At 43.9% G+C, this 22,906-nt stretch overlaps 1 long non-coding RNA gene across 4 annotated transcripts in view; it reads right to left on the bottom strand.

The window, feature by feature from the left end:
- The window catches only part of LOC137519624 (uncharacterized), a 346,634-nt gene that overhangs the window by 266,488 nt on the left and 57,240 nt on the right, over window positions 1-22,906 (bottom strand). For all 4 annotated transcript variants that reach the window (XR_011021038.1, XR_011021040.1, XR_011021039.1 and 1 more), the window contains exons 2-3: window positions 22,268-22,326; window positions 8,909-9,037 (exon numbers count right to left, since the gene is read on the bottom strand). This is a non-coding gene — a long non-coding RNA (uncharacterized lncRNA). The remainder of the gene's footprint in view (window positions 1-8,908; window positions 9,038-22,267; window positions 22,327-22,906) is intronic.

Raw genomic sequence — 22,906 nt, 5'->3', positions numbered from 1 at the left:
ATTACACCCATGAGTCTGACAGACTGAAATTCACACTGACATCTGATTCCTGCGATTTACCTTTTTGTAGGTGTTCTGTCATTCAAGAAAATAACAATTTGTTGTCTTTGCAAGAAATGACTTTTCCTGTCATAAATTCTTCCGTGTTCGTTCTCATCTTTCTAATCTCATATCTTTCTAATCTAGTGGAAAAATGCTAGACTGAAAGGTAGACACATGCTATATTTTTGTTCCAAGAAAACATTTTAGAACTAAATTGTCTTTTTTCCCCCCCAGATGTCTAAAGGTAGCCATGGTGGATAGTTTGTGATTCTATGTTAGAAAATAGTTGATGGAAAGTGTCTTTTCTTATCTTTGCAATCATTTGGATGAAAAACCAGCAATATCCATAAGTGGCTTTTGCTAAACAAACAAAAAGTAAAATGGGCAGCATGGTGGTGTAGTATAGGCAGCACGGTGGCGTAGTGGTTAGCACTGGATCCCCAGCTTGGGCACGATCATATTCCCTGCTCTGTATCCTCTATGTACTGCAGTCTCTGCCCCCCCCCCCTGCTGCGTGGTGTGACCCCCAAATTTACAGACAACTAGCTTGTTGGTAGACTAACAGGAGAAAGGTCGTCACTTGCTAGAAAGGCACTCCCAGGCCCGGATTTATCCCACAGGAGCCTATAGGCACAGATGGCCTGACAGTGGCGTAGAATAGGGGGTGCAGAGGTAGCCCTGGGCCAGAGGGGCCCCAAAAGGTCCACCCTCTATCACAGTATTAGCTCTCTGTTGATCCTGTGCTGGTAATAATTACTTCTATAGATACTTTGAATAGTGGTAATCATTAACACACTGTTCCTCCATCCCCTTCTTGCAATTCTGACACTGTGGTTGTCCTTGGCAGGTGTTGGTGCACCATATCAAATGTTATGTATAGAGTGCTTGGGGGGGGGCATGTAAAACTTGCACCGGGGCCCAAAGCTCCTTAGCTATGCCACTGTGTCCTGACACCTTAGACTTCGCCCTCCATGAACCTACAAAACCCAATCGAACTACACCGCAATTGATAGAGGCGCCCCCAAGTATTAGGTAGCTAGAGGAAGCTCAGTATTAAGAAGCTAGAGTTGCTCCTGACTAGAGGGAGATCTCGTCAGTGGAATGCTAAGAGCAGGCTGAGTAACCTCTAATTTACACTCTCATCGGGACTCTGGGAAGAAGTGAGGGAGGCACTTGGGGAAGGAAGTAAGCCGCCTTTCCATCATCAGGTGCCTGTAGGCACGTGCCTACAGTGCCTTATGGTAAATCCGGCCCTGGGCATTCCAGTAAAAATGCCCCCTCTGGCGTTAGGAATGCCTCTTCACCAGCTCTTAATGACCAAGCTCTGCCTCTCCTCTGCCCCTCTGTGCTCTGTGTTGAGACACACAGAGTCAGAGCTTCAGCATCGTGACCCCAGGTCGTGGTTATTTTTTCCTTTTTTTTCAAAAACAAAACTTAGGGATTGCATTATGAAGGAGCAGCAGGGACCAATGGCAATTGACTCTACCTGATTCAGCTAGTGCCCCGGATCAAGTAGTGTGTTTGTCTTTACAAAACTTCACCGGTTTGGGTTCTCTTTACCTACTACAGAACCGAGTCGCGCCGACGGGCGTGACTGCAGCGGCAGCCCCAGGACCACCTAACACCGATTAGCGTAAAGTCGTGGGGCTGGCTATGCAGGAAATCCTGCGCCCGCTGAGCGCGCATCTCCTGCTTGGTAGGCGGAGTGGAGATCCGCCTTCAGTCTCCCAGCGGCGATCACTGCTTAGAGACTGTTAGCGATCTAAGGCAGCGTTGTACAGGCGACAGCCGTTTCACTCGGCTGTCCCCTCCAGAGGGACAAAAGTGATCCGCTATGATAGGCTAAAGGGGAGGGAGAGGGGAAGAGGGAAAAAAGTACAAAATATTAGAAAAATAATTTAATAAATATTTACAAAAAAATACACAAACATCTGGGGGCGATCAGACCCCACCAATAGAGAACTCTGTTGGTGGGGAGAAAAGGGGGGGGGGGGATCACTTGTGTGCTGAGTTATGCAGCCCTGCAGCGAGCCCTTAAAGCTGCAGTGGCCATTTTTGTGAAAAATGGCCTGGTCTTTGGGGGGGGGGGGGTAAAGTCTGTGGTCCTGAAGTGGTTAAGGGAGCCCAAACACTCTCTACAGAAAAATGCCTGCTGATTTCCACTCCATGAGAGCAAAATGCAAACCCCTCTATATGTATCAGTTTAGGTCAAGGGGTGAGATCTGCAGATTATTCCTCGTTCCTCTGCAAACTGCTAAAAGTTTCTAGTTTTCAGTATGCAGAGAGTTGTTTCTGCTGTTTTCAGTTATAAACAGACATTGTGACTTTTCAATGTATCCTGAGTGCTTGTCTATCAGGAAACGTTGCTTTCTGCTGATAAGCTTTGTCCCCTAAGATATTATTGTTTTTCGATTAAGAGCAGAAGTGGAACAAAACATAAAAATAAAATCTTTAATCAAGAAACCTTTATTCGGAGTTCAGACCTTTCAGATGGCTAATTAAAATGAGAAAGCCAACATCAGGAACTGCACTGGTTTAGATATATATTTAACTATTAAACTAGTGGAGTAGTTCAAATGGATCTTACAAAGAAGTGTTGTTACATGTTTAAAGAGTGAGACATTTTATTACTCTGCTGCTATTACTATGTTTAAAGAGAGAATCCACTTTTTGTTGAGAGAAAAAAAAATCAAAATCTCACCATTTTGCTTTATAAACAGCATCCGTTATAGTAAATACTATGTTTTTGGGTTGTTACTTTGTACTGTTGCGATATATTTATGGACATAAACATTTTTATGGACTCTTCGTGTTCCCCTGACCAGGGGTGTAACAAGGTCCCACTGGGCCCCCCTGCAAAAATACTAAGCCCCCCCCCCCGGGGCCCGCTTGGGGCCGTTTTGGGGGGCTGGAGAGGTCACAGCATGAGGGGAAAGCCATTCTGCACTTCGGCGGGGAGGGATGATGGTCCCCCCCCCTCACCTCGGGCTCTCCCCTCTGCGCTCCCCTCCAGAGTTGAATAGTTTGGGCTTGATTCACAAAGCAGTTGTGAGGATCCGCTCAGCTGGCTGCGCTGACAGACAGCTGTTTGACCACTCCTCTAGTCTGTGGGCTGCAGGTCTCTGGAAGAGAGACCTGTCTTTCCATTGCAAGTTTCTGGTCTGTTCTGCTGCTGAGGAATTTGCATACATTCGTTATGCAAAATCCCTACCTGCCTCCTTTGATGACTGGCAGTATAAAGAGCTATGTTTCCCAGAGTCCTTTGCTGGTCATTCCTTCAGGGTTTGCAGTAAACACTCCTAGAGTGTCAGCCATGCTACTTCTTGTTAAAGTTAGCTTAGAGTAATTCATGGGACTGCACTAGGTAGTGCAGTTAGGATTGCATATCTGTTCGTTTGTCTGTTGCGATTGTCCTGTCCCAGCGGTGGTCGACAGGAAATCGTTCTGTGTGTCTGGGTGCTAACCGGAACAGCGGTTGTTACTGGTAGCCCCTTCTGATCTGTCTTGCCTGGATCTCACTCGCCTTGCGCTAGTGCTGTGGATCCTTCTGTTCTGTCTTCCTGGATCGCACTAGCCTCTAGCGCTAGCGCTGTGGATCCTTCTGATCTGTTTTCTTGTTCCTGAGTTTAGATCGCACTAGCCGCTAGCGTTAGCGGCTGTGGATCTTTCTGATCTGTGTTCCTGCTTGGATCACACTTGCTCTGGCGGAAGAGCGGTGGATCCTTTCTGCCTAGTTCCTGTTTCTCTGTCTTGTCTGATACGGGCGCTTGCTGTAGGCTCGGTGAGGTAACCGTTAAGCAAGCGTTCACGTTCTTTGTTTCGTGTTTGTCTGTCGGTGGTTAGTTAGGCGTGCTTGTCTCTGTTGTGCGTAACACGCTGAGACCGCGCATAAACGCGTTCGCTGTTGCGAATGAGTGCGGTGTTCGCGTTTAGTTAGCGTTTGTTATTTTCTTTATCATTCTCATTGTATTATTTGCTGTGCCTTTGCTCCTCTTGTGTTCTGTTCTAGTCTGTCTTGTGTCACTTCTGGCGATCGCCTTTCTCGCGATCGCGTTCCTACTTTTGTTTCTGCTGATGTGTGTTCACCGTCGCAGGGTCGCGACTAGATTGGTGAACACACATTCGTCCTGTCCCTGTGCTCTTTCTCTTTATGGGCTGTTCAGCCCCGCATTGTCTTGATCTGTACAATCCCCATCTGGCATCTGTGGCGGTGCAGCGATTGTACTCGTCTGCACTCCACAGCGCCATCTGCCGGTAGGGATTGCCCTCTGCTGGTGCCTTGCACCTAGCCTGGGTTCACCCAATTATACGCTTGTGGAAGGTTTTCGCTGTGTCAGTGCACATCTCGTGCGCTGACCACGAAAACGATTCTGCAAACGTTACAGCAGTGCTAACTGTTAGCACACTTGTGAAAAGCCCCCCCTTAACGCCTAAACTCAGTTTAGGCATGATAAAATCAACTCGCGTTACTGTCGCATCCGATGCACCTATTTTTGATTAAATAAACACAATTTATTACATTTAAAATTAACTGTTTACCTCCCACACCAAAAATTACCCAAATAAAATTTTTAATAAAAAAAATTACAATAAAAAAAAAAAATTAGTTACCTAAGGGTCTGAACTTTTTTAATATGCATGTGAAGAGGATATATTACTATTATTTTTTAAATTATAAGCTTGTAAATAGTGATGGACGCAAAACTGAAAAAATATTGGTGCCATACATTGTGATAGGGACATAATTTAAATTGTGTAATAACTAGGGACAAATGGGCAAATAAAATACGTGGGTTTTAATTATGGTTGCATGTATTATTTTAAAGCTATAATGGCGAAAACTGAGAAATAATGATTTTTTTTCCATTTTTTTCTTAATATTCACATTAAAATGCATTTAGAAAAAAAATATTCTTAGCAAAATGTACCACCCAAAGCAAGTCTAATTAGTGGCGGAAAAAAACAAAATATACATCAATTCATTGTGATAAGTAGTGATAAAGTTATTGGCCAATGAATGGGAGGTGAAAATTGCTTGGGTAAGGTGAAAAAACACTGAAGGCTGAACTGGTTAAACACATTTTTCAGTAGAAAATACATATATTTACACAGATCTGTACATCAGTCCTGAAAGACGTACAAATGAGGAGTACAGAGGGACGTGGGAGTAGCTTCCCAAAGAGGGACTGTCCTTCCAAAAGAGGGACAGTTGGGGCTATGCCAGCAGTGTACCGCACCATTGCACATTGCTCCTAGTACGCTACTTGTACAACACACGTTATCATCGTAATGATCGCATTACCCATGTACCGCTGGTGGTCACGCTAATTGCACAACCCGCGGTACACTGCTGGAGGTTGTAAAGGTAATATTACCATGCGCTGTCTGCGCACAGCAATATTACTGCTGTTTTGTGCATCAATTCCATTCTGTCCAATTTTCATTAATCAGCCCCCTAGATCCCTAATGCAGCGAGCCCGTACACAAGACATTTCTGTTGTCATTGCCCCCAGGGACCCTGGCCCTGTTTGTCATTATGCCGCAGCTCATCTGCCAGCTGCAAATTGTACGCCATTCATATCCAGCCATTATACGGCACCAGACGCAGATTGTTTCCAAGCAAAACACATCCAATCGTATTGGCACAGGGCGAGCTAATAGCGCATTACCTCCATCCAAAGACCTTTCAGTGCTGTCTTTTTCTCATTTCATCTAATAATAACTGTATGGATCAGCAATAGCAGACGCCAAAGCAAATGCCACACAGATAAATTCTATAAAGGGCAGGACCTTCCATTACGAGAATGAAGACAGTTTTAATTCAAAGATCAATATATTGTTTCCAATCTTCAGAGTCCTGTGTCAGTGGCCGAATCAATCCCTTTTATACACGAAAATGCTTACAGTTAACTAAATAAAATCTTTTAATGTACATAAGTCATTAAAAGCTTCTTTAAAAAGCACTTGAGCAGAATCACAGCGGCGCTGAAGATCGGGATCATTACGTATCCGCTCTGACATGACTTCTGTTGAGCATAATGCTTGCTGCTATTACTACAGCGCTATAATGGGATAGGCTGGATACTGTAAGACAACATGACAACTTCTACCGCACCTTCTACAGCACTAAACCTGCTGCAGACAACTGTCACTCTCTTCTTATGTAACTGTCAGCCTTGTAACTGACGTACATATACTGTTATCACAGAAAGAGAAATTCAAGCCTATTCGCTTCATCTGTATCCTGATGAAAATGGAACAGAAGAAAAAGAAAGGAATCTGGACTGTCTTAGGTAAATAGCCATTATTACAGTTTAAAGCTGAACTCCAAACTGGTTGAGGTGTCGGAGAGCATCTTTGGTGACGGTATCGTCATTACATTCTCAGCAGAGGTGGTCATTATTTGTGGTCATTACCCCCTCCGCAACAACCGATCTCGTTCTGACATTATGGTGGTGTTCACCTTATGGACCAGAGCAATTTTCACATTTCAATGCTCCTACAATTCATTCGTCAATAATTTTATCACTACTTATTACACCGAATGATCTATTTCTTATTTTTTTTCACCACCAATTAGGGTTTCTTTGGGTGGTACTATTTGCTAAGAATTATTTTATTCTAAATGCATCTTAAAGGAATACTTAAGTGTCCTAAAAAAAATGACTTGTACTCACCCGGGGCTCCCCTCAGCCCCCTGCAGCTGAACGGTGCCCTCGTCGTGTCTCTCTGATGCAGCTGGACTCGCCGGCGGCCACTTCCGGTTTGTCCGTCACCGGCCGACAGGCTGGGAACGCGGCTGATTAGCCGCGTTCCCGGCCGCAATAGCACCTTCTTTAATGCTATTGCGGCCGGGAACGTGGCTCATCAGCCGCGTTCCCAGCCTGTCGGCCGGTGACGGCCAAACCGGAAGTGGCCGCCGGCGAGTCCAGCTGCATCGGAGAGACACGGCGAGGGCACCGTTCAGCTGCAGGGGGCTGAGGGGAGCCCCGGGTGAGTACAAGTCATTTTTTTTAGGACACTTAAGTTTTCCTTTAAGGGGAGTAATAAGAAAAAAAATAAGACAAAAAATGGGGGGGAAAAAAATCATTGTTTTTCAATTTTCAGCCATTATAGTTAAAAAAAAAAACATGCTACTGTGGATAACATGCCACATACTTTATTTGCCCATTGATCCTGGTTATTATAGTGTTTAAATGATGTACCTAATACAATGTATGATGACATTTTATTTGGAAATAAAAGTGTATTTTTTCCATTTTGCGTTCGTGTAGACTATATCACTAATTACAAGCCCTTATTTGCAAAAATTGTGAAAATCGGCCTAGCGGGGCCGGAGAAATCCTTCTACGCAGGTTACCCCAAGCTGAACTCGGGATAACCGGCAAGGAGGTTAAAGCAGGCTTAGGCTTCAAAAAGATTTCCAAAGCCTTGAACATCCCAAGGAGCACTGTTCAAGCGATCATTCAGAAAGGGAAGGAGTATGGCACAACTGTAAACCTACCAAGACAAGGCCATCCACCTAAACTCACAGGCCGAACAAGGAGAGCGCTGATCAGAAATGCAGTCAAGAGGCCCATGGTGACTCTGGACGAGCTGCAGAGATCTACAGCTCAGGTGGGAGACTCTGTCCATAGGACAACTATTAGTCATGCACTGTACAAAGTTGGCCTTTATGGAAGAGTGGCAAGAAGAAAGGGATTGTTAACAGAAAGCATAAGAAGTCCCGTTTGCAGTTTGCCACAAGCCATGCGAGGGACACAGCAACCATGTGAAAGAAGGTGCTCTGGTCAGATGAGACCAAAATGGAACTTTTTGGCCAAAATACATAACGCTATGTGTGGCGGAAGACTAACACTGCACATCACTCTGAACACACCATCCCCACTGTCAAATATGGTGGTGGCAGCATCATGCTCAGGGGGTGCATCTCTTCAGCAGGGACAGGGAAGCTGGTCAGAGTTGATGGGAAGATGGATGGAGCCAAATACAGGGCAATCTTGGAAGAAAACCTCTTGGAGACTGCAAAACACTTGAGACTGGGGCGGAGGTTCACCTTCCAGCAGGACAATGACCCTAAACATAAAGCCAGGGCACCAATGGAATGGTTTAAAACAAAGCATATCTATGTGTTAGAATGGCCCAGTCAAAGTCCAGATCTAAATCCAATCGAGAATCTGTGGCAAGATCTGAAAACTGCTGTTCACAAACGTTGTCCATCTAATCTGACTGATCTGGAGCTGTTTTGCAAGGAAGAATGGGCAAGGATTTCAGTCTCTAGATGTGCAAAGCTGGTAGAGACATACCCTAAAAGACTGGCAGCTGTAATTGCAGCAAAAGGTGGTTCTACAAAGTATTGACTCAGGGGGCCGAATAATTACACACACCCCACTTTGCAGTTATTGATTTGTAAAAAATGTTTGGAATGATGTATGATTTTCGTTCCACTTCTCACATGTACATCACTTTGTATTGGTCTTTCACGTGTAATTCCAATAAAATTGATGCATGTTTGTGGCAGTAATGTGACAAAATGTGGAAAACTTCAAGGAGGCTGAATACTTTTGCAACCCACTGTATGTTGTGTATGTAGAACAAGTATTTAGCTACTTATACTGTATATGTTTTTTTCCTAGAATAGTATGGCTGTCCCTGCTGCTTTAATAGTGTATGCTAGCGTTTAATCTTGTAGGAAAACAACTTGATGCATCACTGCCAACAATGCAGCAACATTGGCAGCATAGATAGGAGACCTCTGCTGACCCCAGTCTCTAACACTAACAAAGAGATAGCACACATGTGTCTGTCTTTATTGTTGCAAAAGCTTACGTTAATTTCCCAGGCTGTTTGCTGTTGATGGCATTACCTTTAATTCACCTTGTTATTCTTCTCATTTCTGAAGGCGCTTTACATCCGACAGAAGATCGGCGCTTCATCTATGTGCATATGAATACCTCAGCAACCAGAATGATACTAATGATATATTTATGGACATCTGGGGGATGAATGTAAAAATAGCATCATTAACTACCGTTCTTTAATTTCTATGGGACTAATAAAGCATTGTATTGAAACACTTCATTAGCTGCTAAGGTAAGGAACAGATTAACACTACCAGCCTATTAGCCCTGAATTCAATTTACTTGTCTTTCTTTTTCCCTGTCTATGGGCAGAAACCATTCCAACGTGAAATAAAAAAGGAATACTATTTATATTTGGCTGCCTAAAACGCTATCCATTATAGCTATTGAAAAGATTGTATTGCTTTTTGTCTACTTACCTCATTTGCTCATAATTATCACAAAATGAAAACGAGGGGAAAATGTCTTGTACTGCTTTATGGTTACAGATTGCCCAGCAAGCTCATGGCGAACCTAAACTCCCAGGAGTGTGTAAATCGGAATACTCACCTGACATCAGGAAGATGGATCCCGGCGACGTCCCGGCGACAACCGTTCCCTGATCCATCTTTCTGCTGACGGGTAAACACCACGTCATAAAACAGCACACAATGGGCACAAACAGGAAGTCAAGTGATTGTGGTGCTTTGCGCAGAGTCGTCTGATCTGCTGTGCCGGACGTTATCACCTCACCAGACATCGATCGTGTAATTGTGCACCTGTACCCACGTTGCAAGGTCGCAGAAACAATTGCTCATTGATCCAAAAAATCGTTGCTCCTTGGAAAAACCGTCGTAAAAATCGCATAGTGGATATGGACCTTAAAGGATACCCGAAGTGACATGTGACATGATGAGATAGACATGTGTATGTACAGTGCCTAGTATACAAATAACTATGCTGTGTTCCTTTTTTTCTTTTTCTGTCTGAAAGAGTTAAATATCAGATATGTAAATGGCTGACTCTTTCCTGATCAGACAGGGAGTGACTACAGTGTGACCCTCACTGAAAAAAAAATCCCCTTTCTATCTCTTTCTTGCTCTCAGAAGCCGTTTTCTGCTAGGAAAGTGTTTTATAGTTGGAATTTCTTATCAGTGAGGGTCACACTGTAGTCACTTCCTGTTTGAGTCAGACTGAGTCAGCCACTTACATACCTAATATTTAACTCTTTCAGGCAGAGAAAGAAAAAAAGGAACACAGCATAGTTATTTGTGTGCTAGGCACTGTACATACCCATGTCTATCTCATCATGTCACATGTATTTTCGGGTATCCTTTAGCCTCCTTGCCGGTTATCCCGAGCTCAGTTCGGGGTAACCTGCGCAGGGGTATTTATCAGGCCCCGCTGGGCCGATTTGCATAATTTTTTTTGTTACATGCAGCCAGCACTTTGCTAGCTGCTTGTAACATTCGATCGCCGCCGCTCGTCGCCGATCCGCCGCTACCCGCCGTGCCGAGCCACACCCCCCCCCCCCGCCCCAGACCCCTGCGCAGCCTGGCCAATCAGTGCCAGGCAGCACTGAGGGGTGGATCGGGATTTCCTGTGACGTCCCATCCCGCCTGGTCGCCATGGTGACCGGGGAAGCCCTGCAGGAAATCCCGTTCTCAACGGGATTTCCTGCGTACTCTGATCGCCAAAGGCGATCGGAGTGGGTGGGGGGATGCTGCCACTCAGCGGCTATCATGTTTGGAGATTGGAGAAAGAAATAAATAAAAAAAAAGTTCTGCGCTGCCTCCTTGCCGGCGAGAATTAGACCGGCAAGGAGGTTAAGGGTGTTAAAGGGGTCAAAAAGCCTCCTTACTAAAATGCTATGTAAAACAAATTGCCGTCTTAAAACAGAAGGTATTTGTGATTATTTAGGTTGGAGTGTGCTTCTGAGATGTCCCACAGTGCACCACCGCTGAATATGCAAATAATCTCTTCGTTGTCCCTGTGAGCTAAACACGCCTCCAAAACCGCTGGAATCCAATGATGTGTCAGCTTGTTAATATTACAGAGTTAAACTAATCCAACATGCATACAGACTGTTTCTGATTGGTTGATGCTCATCAGTGCATACGTCAAAATTCTGTTTTAGAGAGCAGTTAGACCCTTAAACACTCCTAGGAATTCTGGTTCACTATAAGTTTGCTGGGCAATCTATAATTCAGAGTGTTTCAAGTCCTACCCCATAGAGCCATATTAATCCATGTCATGCATTGATGAGGATCAACTAATCTGAGACAGTCTGTATACATCATGTTGGATTAGTTTGGCTCTGTAATATTAACAAGCTGAAACATCATTGCATTCCAGCGGTTCTGGAAGAGTGTTTAGCTATCAGGGACAACAAAGAAATGATTTGCATATTCAGCAGTGATGCATTGTCCGAGACATCATATGCTCACACCAACCTATGTAATTGCAAATACCTTCTGTCTTAAAGGGAATCTAAACTGAGAGGGATATGGATATTTCCTTTTAAACAATACCAGTTGCCTGGCAGTCCTGCTGATCTCTTTGGCTGCAGTAGTGGTGGAATCCACACCTGAAGCAAGCATGCAGCTAATCCAGTCTGACTTCAGTCAGAGCACCTGATCTGCAAGCTTGTTCAGGGGCTGTGGATAAAAGTATTAGAGACACAGGATCAGCAAGAGAGTCCGGCAACTGGTATTATTTTAAAAGGAAAAATCCATATCCTTCTCAGTTTAGGTTCCCTTTAAGAAGGCAAATTCTGTTTTACACTGTTTTATTGTTTGTCCCACCCACAACGCTAACCTGAATGCTTAGGCATATTACATCAAGAAAAGGGCTTCTCTGCACAACAAGCAGCATCACTGGAGCCCAAAGAGAGAAAAGGAGCCTCAACTGTTTGGCATTTTGTCCACCCTTTGGAATGACTGGGAGACAAGTGTAGTGAATTAGGGAGGGGTGAGACTCTAGAGGGGATTTTTTAGGTGAGAATTAAGGTCTTGAATCGTATCCTGTGGGGGTGATCGGCAACCAGCGAAGGGACTGAGAAAGCTGGTTAGCATTACAGGAGCGGTGGATGAGCCGTGGGAAAGAGTACTTAGTGTGATTTGCCTTCTTAAAACAGAAGGTATTCGCGATAATTCAGCTTTAGGTGAACATCTGTGGTTACCCACAATGCACTGCTACTGAATATGCAAATCATCTCTTTATGCCCCTGATGCCAGGCTAAGATCCAGAACCGCTGGTGTATAGTTAGCCTATAGCGTTAAATTTTACAGAGCCACATCAACACAGCTTGCAGACAGCCTGTTTCGGACTTTTGGTCCTCATCAGTGCATGGCAGAGATTGATATGGCTCTATGGGATAGGACTTGGACAGAGCTAGACAGTTAGTGGGCAGGTCACAAAGAAGGGAATTGCAGTAGTAAAGATGTGAGACAATTGTAGCATGCACAAGAAATTCACAGTGCCCACTCGTCATAAATTGTGATGAGAGAAAGCACTGTAGTCATGGAGACAGGAATGCTTGGAGGATGTAGATCGATGGTGGAGCCTGGAGAGGAGCGTCACATCTCTTATGCGCCACTGCCACTGCTCTGTACATCAGGGGCACTGCCATGGGTTTCCAGAAGTCCAACTGTGGACTCCGTATCCATGCCATGCACCGTCCCCTCCCCTATGGCGACAGGCCCAATAGCAAACACTGTGGCTGCTATGGTGATCTCTACACCACCACTGCTTACAATACTTTTAATATATTAATTATTATAATTTTGGGCACTGCCAAACCTTGTCTCTATACTGACCTTCACGATTGGAAGAGATTCAATTTTCATGTTTCTGCTTGAAGAACCACTATTGAGAATCCCAATACCTATCTATCTGAGGAGCCTCCGTAGAAGCGCCTGTGGAGTGAAACGGCCGTCAGGTTACCTTTGCCCTGCAACCACCTATCCAGTGATTGCCCACCAGGACCGGTATGTGCATCCCACTTTGTTTGCTACTTATGGTTGTTATGTATTGCATGCATATTGCATACTTCGGGCTTGATTTACAAAGCGGTGCTAACCTACTTAGCACGTCTAAAGTCTTTAGACGCGCTAACCAGGGTGCTAAGTAGGTTAGCACCGGATTTCTTAATCAGATCGTGCACTAACTTTGCGCGCGTAAAGTTTTACGCGCACAAAGTTTTACGCGCGCTAAGTCCCATAGGCTTTAATGGGCACTTCGTGCGGAGCGCCCTGTGCTCTGTGCAGTACGTGCGTAAAGTTTTACGCGCATAAAGTTTTGCGCGCGTAAAGTTTTATGCGCGAAAAGCTTGTTTAGACGTGCTAAGGGGGTTTTCACAGTCGTGCTAACAGTTAGCACCGCTTTGTGAATCAAGCCCTTCATCTATTAAACACTGAAGACTGCAGTGCCGACCTTCACTTTCTTTCTTCATCGGATACTATGATTGGCTCTATGGGTCAGAGCACACTATACCTCCATAAGTGAGCCTGCCGTTCCTGTATTGGTGCAACAGCCATCCTCCTATTATCACCAGCTGCAGTGCCAACAGCTTTTCGCTCTTATTCATATTGACCTATCTATCTGAGTAGAGATGGGGAATTTCTCCATCTTATTTATGTGGGAGCTACTTTGGAGGTAGCCCATCTTTGTGATTATCCTATTATGTACCTCCTCAATTGGATCCTGGTCTGCTATCTTTATTTTTCTCCCCTGAGATCCTTTTTGATCCCCATCTATTCCAACAAAAGGAAGGAACACTTTTTACCTGGACATGGATGCACTGAACACCACTGATTTATCACATTCTCTGCTGTTTGCATCTCCTGTATAGATCATCAACCCTCCCATATCAACAAAAGTAGCTTCCACATAAATCATTCATAGTAGGCAAGTCATTCATGCCATGACTTGCCTACTATATGTCACATATAATGGACAATGGAGGCTAAATTAAGTTTACATTGCATTAAAAAGCTAAATGGATCTTAGTGAATTTTTTGGAGTATTTATGGTATGTAAATAGACATTGAACTCCAGACTATAGAAACGATAGTAAACGGACAATAATATATTCTTTTGTTTAACTAAGTGCATCCTGTGGGGCTGAAAAAAACTGCTGTGTCTCCCAGAGGCACATCCATCGCAGACTTATGTTCAGGATCAAATATTTACATATACTTTTACCAAAATGAAATGTCAAAGCTTGATTACAGAGAAACCACTAAGCTATACAAATGTCTCCATTTTGTACAAAAATAGTTAAAATAAGTAGCAGGAGAAGAGTTTAACTAAAAAAGACTTTATTTAGAGTAGTATCTCTCAGCTTTATTACAGCATGTACCTCTTTATGACAAAATAGTGTTGTCCATGTACCCTCGTTTTGGGTAGAATCATCTGATGTCACTCTTGAAATATATAGTATATGTTTGTTAGATTAAATTCATCAATGTCTGTACTGCATATTCTGGCTTATAAGACTACTTTTTAACCCTTAAAAACCTTCTGAGAAGTCAGGGGTAGTCTTATACGACGGGTGTCATTGATGACGGGTGATACACGGTGCTGATACGCGATGCACATACGGGACATGCTGAGGTTTATGCAATGCTGATACGTGATGCGCATACGCGACATGCTGATGTTTAATCACCAGGTGCTGGAAATTTGCGGTCGCCGCATATACTGGGGGGGAGCTCATCGCTCACGCTGCAAGGTCTGGGACGCCCAGGGTATGGAAGAAGGAGATCACTCTGTGCCCATAAAACACACCTCTTCCACCCATCTGGCCCGCCCTATCCTGTTACCGCCTCTCAGATCTCGCTGCTGAGGACTGTAGTGAAGCGGCGCAGGTGCGCATGTGCAAAATCTGAGAGGCAGAGAAGGAGGTATGGTAATAGGATACAAAGGCAGGCCAGATGGGTGAAAGAGGCGTGTTTTATGGGCACAATGCAATCTATTCTTCTATACCGCTCTGATAAACAGGGAGAAAAGGAGAGCTGACCAATCTGATTGGAGACAGGTAGTGCTGACCAATCCGCTTATGCAGAGGGAGAGTTGACCAATCCATCCAGTCAATCATCTGTATACTGTTATATAATGCTTACCGCATACAGTACAGCACCATTATATGATTTTTTTTTAAATTTGGTGTGCGTTGGAAGAGGGGTAGTGTCATATGGCGAGTATATCCCAAACTCTATATTTTAACTGGAAAAGTTGGGTTGTCATCTTATACGCCCGGTCGTCTTATATGCTGCAATGTCAATGTTTTCCAAGCATTAATTTACAGTGGGATGCAAAAGTTTGGGCAACCTTGTTAATCATCATGATTTTCCTGTATAAATCGTTGGTTGTTATGATAAAAAAATGTCAGTTAAATATATCATATAGCAGACAAACACATTGATATCTGAGAAGTGAAATGAAGTTTATTGGATTTACAGAAAGTGTGCAATAATTGTTTAAACAAAATTAGGCAGGTGCATAAATTTGGGCACCACAAAAAATAAATGAAATCAACATTTAGTAGATCCTCCTTTTGCAGAAATTACAGCCTCTAAATGCTTCCTGTAGGTTCCAATGAGAGTCTGGATTCTGGTTGAAGGTATTTTGGACCATTCCTCTTTACAAAACATCTCTAGTTAATTCAGGTTTGATGGCTTCCGAGCATGGACAGCTCTCTTTAACTCACACCACAGATTATCAACTATATTCAGGTCTGGGGACTGAGATGGCCATTCCAGAATGTTGTACTTGTTCCTCTGTATGAATGCCTTAGTGGATTTTGAGCAGTGTTTAGGGTCGTTGTCTTGTTGAAAGATCCAGCCCCGGCGCAGCTTCTGCTTTGTCCCTGATTCCTGGACATTGGTCTCAAGAATCTGCTGATACTGAGTGGAATTCATGCGTCCCGCAACATTGACAAGATTCCCAGTCACTGCATTGGCCACACAGCCCCACAGCATGATTGAACCACCACCATATTTTACTTTTGGTAGCAGGTGTTTTTCTTGTTATGCCCAAATAACTAAATTTTAGTTTCATCAGTCCACAGCACCTTATTTCCAAAATGAAGCTGGCTTGTCCAAATGTGCTTTAGCATACCTCGAGCAGCTCTATTTGTGCTGTGTGTGGAGAAAAATCTTCCTCTGCATCACTCTCGCATACAGAATCTCCTTGTGTAAAGTGAGCCGAATGGTTGAACGATGCACTGTGACTCCATCTGCAGCAAGATGATGTTGTAGGTCTTTAGTGCTGGTCTGTGGGTTGACTCTGTTCTCACCATTCACCGCTTCTGTTTATCCGAGATTTTTCTTGGTCTGCCACTTCGAGCCTTAACTTGAACTGAGCCTGTGGTCTTCCATTTCCTCAATATGTTCCTAACTGTGGAAACAGTCAGCTGAAATCTCTGAGACAGCTTTCTGTATCCTTCCCCTAAACCATGATGGTGAACAATCTTTGTCTTCAGGTCATTTGAGAGTTGTTTTGAGACCCCCATGTTGCTACTCTTCAGAGAAAATTAAAAGAGGAGGGCAACTTATAATTGACTCCCTTAAATACTCTTTCTCATAATTGGATTCACCTGTGTATGTAGGTCAGGGGTCACTGAGCTTACCAAGCCAATTTGAGCTCCAGTGATTAGTTCTAATGGTTTTGGAATCAATAAAATGACAACATTGCCCAAATTTATGCACCTGCCTAATTTTGTTTAAACAATTATTGTGCATTTTCTGTAAGTCCAATAAACTTCATTTCACTTCTCAAATATCACTGTGTGTTTACTATATGATATATTTAGCTGACATTTTTTATTGTAACAACCAACGATTTATACAGGAAAATCATGACAATTAACAAGGTTGCCCAAACTTTTGCATCACACTGTATGCCTTTGATTAACTAAAATATTTTTTTCATTTTTTTTAAGTGGTTTGCATTTCATGGTTTTTATCCCCCCCCCCCCTTTTTTTTACACTTCAGCTGTGTTGCTTTGATACAGCATTAACTTTTTAATTACTTTTACCATCTTAGTTATCATAATTTTATGGGGAAAAATCAGGCAAATGCAGAAAACACCCATTTTTTCATTTTTCACCCTTCTTAAAGTGATTCCGAGCTCAGAGTAAAAATAAAATTTGAACTTACCCGGGGCTTTCTCCATCCCAGCCCTGGTCGGGACGTCCCACGCCGGCCTCCTGGCTCTTCTCCCGGCGGCTGTCCGCATAGCGCGGACAGGCCGGTCCCCCGGGCGACACTGGCGAGTGTCGGGCCTTCTCCTTCCGTATACGTCACGAATGACGTCACACGCCGGCCGCCGCGCGTCATGACGGCGGCCGGCGTGACAGCACGGCGCATGCGCGGTTTAATCGCACATGCGCCGTGCTGTCACGCCGGCCGCCGTCATGATGCGCGGCGGCCGGCGTGTGACGTCATTCGTGACGTATACGGAAGAAGGCGGCCCGACACTCGCCAGTGTCGCCCGGGGGACCGGCCTGTCCGCGCTATGCGGACAGCCGCCGGGAGAAGAGCCAGGAGGCCGGCGTGTGACGTCCCGACCAGGGCTGGGATGGAGAAAGCCCCGGGTAAGTTCAAATTTTATTTTTACTCTGAGCTCGGAGTCCCTTTAATGTTCACATGACATGTCCCACAATTAAGTGATGAGCGAAAATGACAAATATTGTTTTTTACATTCATTTTCACGAAAATTATGTTAAGTTCAATTTTTGAGCGAAAATTCCTTTAACACTTAGATCAGTTTTTGCTGTTTTTGCGAATTTTCACAGTAAAAAAAATTATCAATCTTTTGGTGTAAAAATTGATTTAGTAAAAATATAATTTTTCTGTGTTGTTGCACTTTTCATGATTTTTCATGATAAAAAGATCGATTTTTTCATGTTTTACAAGCAATTCAAAATTGCATTTTCAATGCGAAAATGACTTTGGCAAAAATTTGCAAGTAACACTGTGAAATACATAAAAATGAATTTTTTGGCCCTTCCCAGTGAAAATGATACCCCATATGCCATATGTTATTACTAGCTGAGCATGTGGCGAACTGTTATCTCTAGCCTGCGCATCTGTAGCGTTTGGATGCGTTCGCTAGGGCGACAGTTCGGGGGCCATAGTGCTGTACACTACATAAGCTTCCAGGATACATAGGCTTCCAGGGACTGGAGGAAGCCCCAGGTAAGTAAATCTGTTTTTTTTTATTCCCTGATGTTGCCTTTATTAGAACTTGTTCCCCCTGTCTCAGGTTTAATTTCAGTTAACTACACAATGTTGACTTCTGCTACCCATAGGAATCTGAACTGAATCCCTCGAATAACAGTTTGAGACCTGATGCTATACAGAAATGTTGTTAGCCTTCAGGCTAGCAACGCATTCAGTTGCTATGAAGGGGGAGGAAGGACAACACACAACTCATGATGGAGTGGTTTACAACCGGTGGGGTGGGTGGGAGAACAATGCATTCAGGGTTTGAACAGGCATTGGGCGTTGCCAAAGATCCAGCATGCCAGATCTTTAGACAACGTCAGGAGATCAACCTCTCTGCACAAACAGTAGATATGTATAAGCATTTAATTTGTGTATTTTTTCATGTTTGCCTTGTTTTTCCATGTGAAATGCATAGAAAATAAAATAATTACTTAAAACTAGTATTGTTCACAAAAAGCCTAATTTGTGGTGATAAAAATGAGATATAGATCATTTAGGTTCGATAAGCAGTGATAAAGTTATGGCCTAATGAATGGGAGGAGCACTGAAAGGTGAAAATAGCTGTTGCCGTTAAAAGGTAAAGTAGCCTGTGGGGGTGAAGTGGTTAAGGTACCGATGCTAGATTCTTGCACGAGGCAGTCTTTAATGGCCACCTCAGAGGAGCTAGACTGGAGAGGGCTTTGTAGGTAGGAGTTAGAAACTTTAACTTGATCCACTAGAGGGAGTAGGAGAGAGAAGCGCCCAAATGTATGCACATAATGACTGCTTTTCCTAATATGCAAATCTTAGGAAAGAATTAGGCCCGGTTCACATTAGCGTATTTTTGCAGAACGTAACCGGAACGTATACTTTACAAACGGAACGGATGTGAAAGGATCCAATTTTAACCTATGGATGCATTCACATGCGTCCATTGGTACGGATGCGTTCCATACCTTCCGCTCCCCGGACCTAAAAAATGCTGCGGGCCCTAATTTTCCGGACCGGTCTGCCGAGCGGAACGGAACCGGACCAAAAATGCTGCAGCATTAGGGCAATGGGGAAAGCAATGTTTCTTCACACTAGTGAAGAAACGAACCATTCCACCGGGGATGGGGGGATGTGGGGACGCAAATCTGAGCGGCGGGAGGGTGAGGGAGGGTGCAGCAGCCGGGCAGGTGGGTGAGGGACGGTAAAATACATACCTAATGCTCTTTTGAAGCCAGCGGTAGAGGCTTCCGTCTTCTTCCACGTCATGTGACTAGATGATGTGTCATGTGACTAGTCACATGACGCGCTAGGTAGTCACAGCGGAAGAAGAGGAAGCCCCAACTGCCGGCTTCAAAAGAGCATTAGGTATGTATTTTACCCCAAACTGAGTGAAAACTGATCCGATCAATCGTTGATCAGATCAGTTTTCACTTCCCATTTGGCAGTGTGCACAGAGCCATCCGGATCCGGTGAAGCGGAGACCGGATCCGCTCACCAGATCCGTTTGGCTGAAAACGCTAATGTGAATTGGGCCTTAGTCTCAGATTTTAGAATGCATTCGTTTATTTTTGGGGCCAAATTTATTATTTAATGTGCTATATTACCTTTGCCAAGACCACCATTCCCACCCCCAGTGTAAATATCAGCAGCCCGCATGCCATGTGTGGCCTCCATTCCATTTAGGCCTTCTTCCACTTTCAGCTACCGTATGCAACAGCTCCTGTTCCCAGGTAGCAGCTCCTTTCTTCAATGTCAAAAAGGAAGGGGAATGTGGCAAGAGACCGAGAGCCACTATAGTGTAGTATGTTAATTAACCACAGGAGGAAGATAGATGTGAACAGTTATACAAACTAAAACTTGCCACAGCAGTGGCCACACAATAGTCGGTGGGGGACTGGGGAGAACAAGCTCAACCCCTCTCGGGTTAAAAAGTTGCTCTCTGCAGGATAGGACAAAGTCCTAGACAAAATCCACCACTTGAAAAGGTAAAAAAAACATCAGAGGTGCCTCAATTAAATACAGTATTTAAAACAGTTTAAAATGATGAGCTAGATATGAACCACCCAGGGGCGTAACTAGAAATCACTGGGCCCCCCTGCAAAACATTGGATGGGGCCCCCTCCCCCGGCTCTCTAAATAGGGACTGTCTACAAATCTTTGACTACAAACGTTTGTATGATTCCTTATCAGTCGCTGAGCAGATGCAGTCATTAGAACAACTGTGCAGAGAGCAGAAAGTTTTTTTCTCTCCTTGCCCTTAGTTGTCTGTCTCTCAGCACGGGGCCCCCTGTGGCTTTTGGGCCCCACTGCGCCTGCATCCCTTCTAGGGTCTATTGTTACGCCCCTGGAACCACCTCTCATGGAAAACACTCAAGAGTGAGATAAATATTAATAATAATTATAATAAGATTTAATGTTCCAAAAGAACAAATCTCATTGAATGCAACATGTCTAGGGACTAAGTTCCTGCTTTAGATGGAGGCGCTGGGAACTTTTTTAGACTTTCCTCTCAATATTTCCCTGATGAAGCAGGAACCTAGTCCCATGAAATGTGTTGTATTCCATGACAGTTATTTTTGGAACATTAACGCTATAATTATTTATCTCATTCTTGAGTGTTTTCCCTGAGAGAAGTTAAAATTTACATCTACCTTCTCAAACAGATTTTTCCTAATATTGAATTTCAGTGTCAGTGTCTGTGTCCTTATCTTATCTGAAATGGGGAGTTTGTTATTTGCATTGTGAGATAAGCTTATTACTGTAGCTAAAAAAAAACAAAAAACTTCCCACAATCCTGGTTGCAATGCTCAGCTTGGCACAGTTCAGCAAAGGCACACAGACCAAGTACAGAAAAAGAAAAAAAATAGGAAACATAGGGAACTATTTAAAAAAAAAAGGGGGTCAACATATGTATTTGGGGCAATAACTTTTTTTTAGGCAAATTGTTTCTTTTTGGATGTTACAACCCCCTTTAAAACCCCTCTTTTGATTGTGTTCCCTTGTGATGCCTCCAATTCCATGTACAGCATTATTCCTCATCTGTGTCCAGCCCTCACCCCCGTTAACAGCAGTTGTCCTGGCTCACATCTTGAGGATCTTTGCAGAGATCTGGCTCTCAGTTTAGACTTTTAGCAATTTCAGTGTTTTGAACATTACTACACATAGAAACCATTTGACAATATTAAGTAAACACAGACAGAATTTTCAATGCCAAGCATCCTGTTTTGCAACGAGTGTTTAACAATCCTCTGTTCCGCACCAAACTTTGACTTTGCTTGAGTTGGAAGCAGCAGCCGTGTTACAGTAACAATGCAGTGCTGTTGCGTAAATGGGAGTCAAAGCTTTAACTTTAGCCAAAGTACTATTCCAGAAATGATGTAGAAAAAAAATAACATAATTTCAAAGCAAGGGTAAATGTATTTTTATTCCTTTACAAATACACTTAACCCTTCTTCTTCTCTCCCCTGTCACACCTCCATCATCTTCTTTTCTGTGCAATAAATCCCAGTTGTGTGTATGCTGTAACACTGCTGTGAGGTCTTGCATGCTGCACAGAGTTATTAAAGAAAACCTGTATCGAAAAAAGTGCCCTGGGAGTAACTTACCTCGGGAGAAGCCTCTGGATCCAATTGAGGCTTTCCCCATCCTCCTCCGTCCCATGGTGGTCTCCCTAGGCCGCTCCGAATGGCGGCAATGTAAATATTTACCTTCCCGGATCCAGCGCAGGCACAGTAGCGGCTCCAGGCTCAGGCAGAAATAGCCGATCCCAGTCAGATCCGATCTACTGCGCAGGCGACTTGCACCTGTGTAGCAGAGCGGACCAGACTAGGATTGGCTATTTCTACCTGATCCGAGCTGAGAGCTGCTACTGCGCCTGCGCTGGAGACAAGGAAGGTAAATATTGCAGGTGCTACTGCACCTGCGCCACAGCCTGACAAATTGTCGGCTGCGGCTTCATGGGGGGCCCTGCGAGACGTCTGTGGGATGGAGGAGGATGGGGGAAGCCTCAATCGGATCCAGTGGCTTCACACTCCCGATGTAAGTACCCCCCGGGGCCCTTGTTTTCGACACACAGTCTCTTTAAAGAGAAACTTTACCAAAATACGGTGGTAAGGGGGAAAAATCAAAACATTGCAAAGTGAGAAGTTAAAAAGTAGAAGATAGTTCAAGAAATGACTCACCATGTCCTTCGTTCATGTTGTTTGATCCTCTGTGAGCCTGCAGGTCATCACCTTTATTTCTGGCAGACAGAAAAAAAAACAGACAGCACCAACTGTCTTTAACTATAAACACACCCAATGTTATGTGATGTTTGGACAGAGACAACTTTTTTTTGTAATTTTAGTTCTGTACATTTTCACAATGAATTTTAAATAAAACAACTCAGATGCAGTTGAAGTGCAGACTTTCAGCTTTAGTTCAGTGGGGTGAACAAAATGACTGCATACAAATGTGTCCAACTAAAGCATTTTTTGAAGACAATCCCTTCATATCAGGAGCTCAAAAGTATGTGGACAATTGACTTAAAGGCTATTTCATGGGTAGGTGTGGGCAAGTCTCTCGTTATGTCATTATCAATTAAGCAGATAACAGGTGTGGTGCTTGCATGTGGAAGATTTTGCTGGAAACAGACAACATGCGGTCAAAGGAGCTCTCCATGCAGGTGAAAGAAGCCATCCTTAAAGTGAACCTCCAGACTAAAAATCTACTTAGCAGCACTGAAAAGGCTTGGTGTTTCTTTAACAGTTTCATAGCATCAGAGCAGTATGCATAGCATCAGAGATGTAGCTGCACAAAAGCTAAGCTCCGCCCCATCAAAG

Source organism: Hyperolius riggenbachi, chromosome 5 (genome assembly GCF_040937935.1).
Source record: "Hyperolius riggenbachi isolate aHypRig1 chromosome 5, aHypRig1.pri, whole genome shotgun sequence".
Classification (NCBI taxonomy): Eukaryota; Metazoa; Chordata; class Amphibia; order Anura; family Hyperoliidae; genus Hyperolius; species Hyperolius riggenbachi.
The sequence above is the reverse complement of the archived record's forward strand: the minus strand, read 5'-3'. Positions and strand labels throughout refer to the sequence as shown.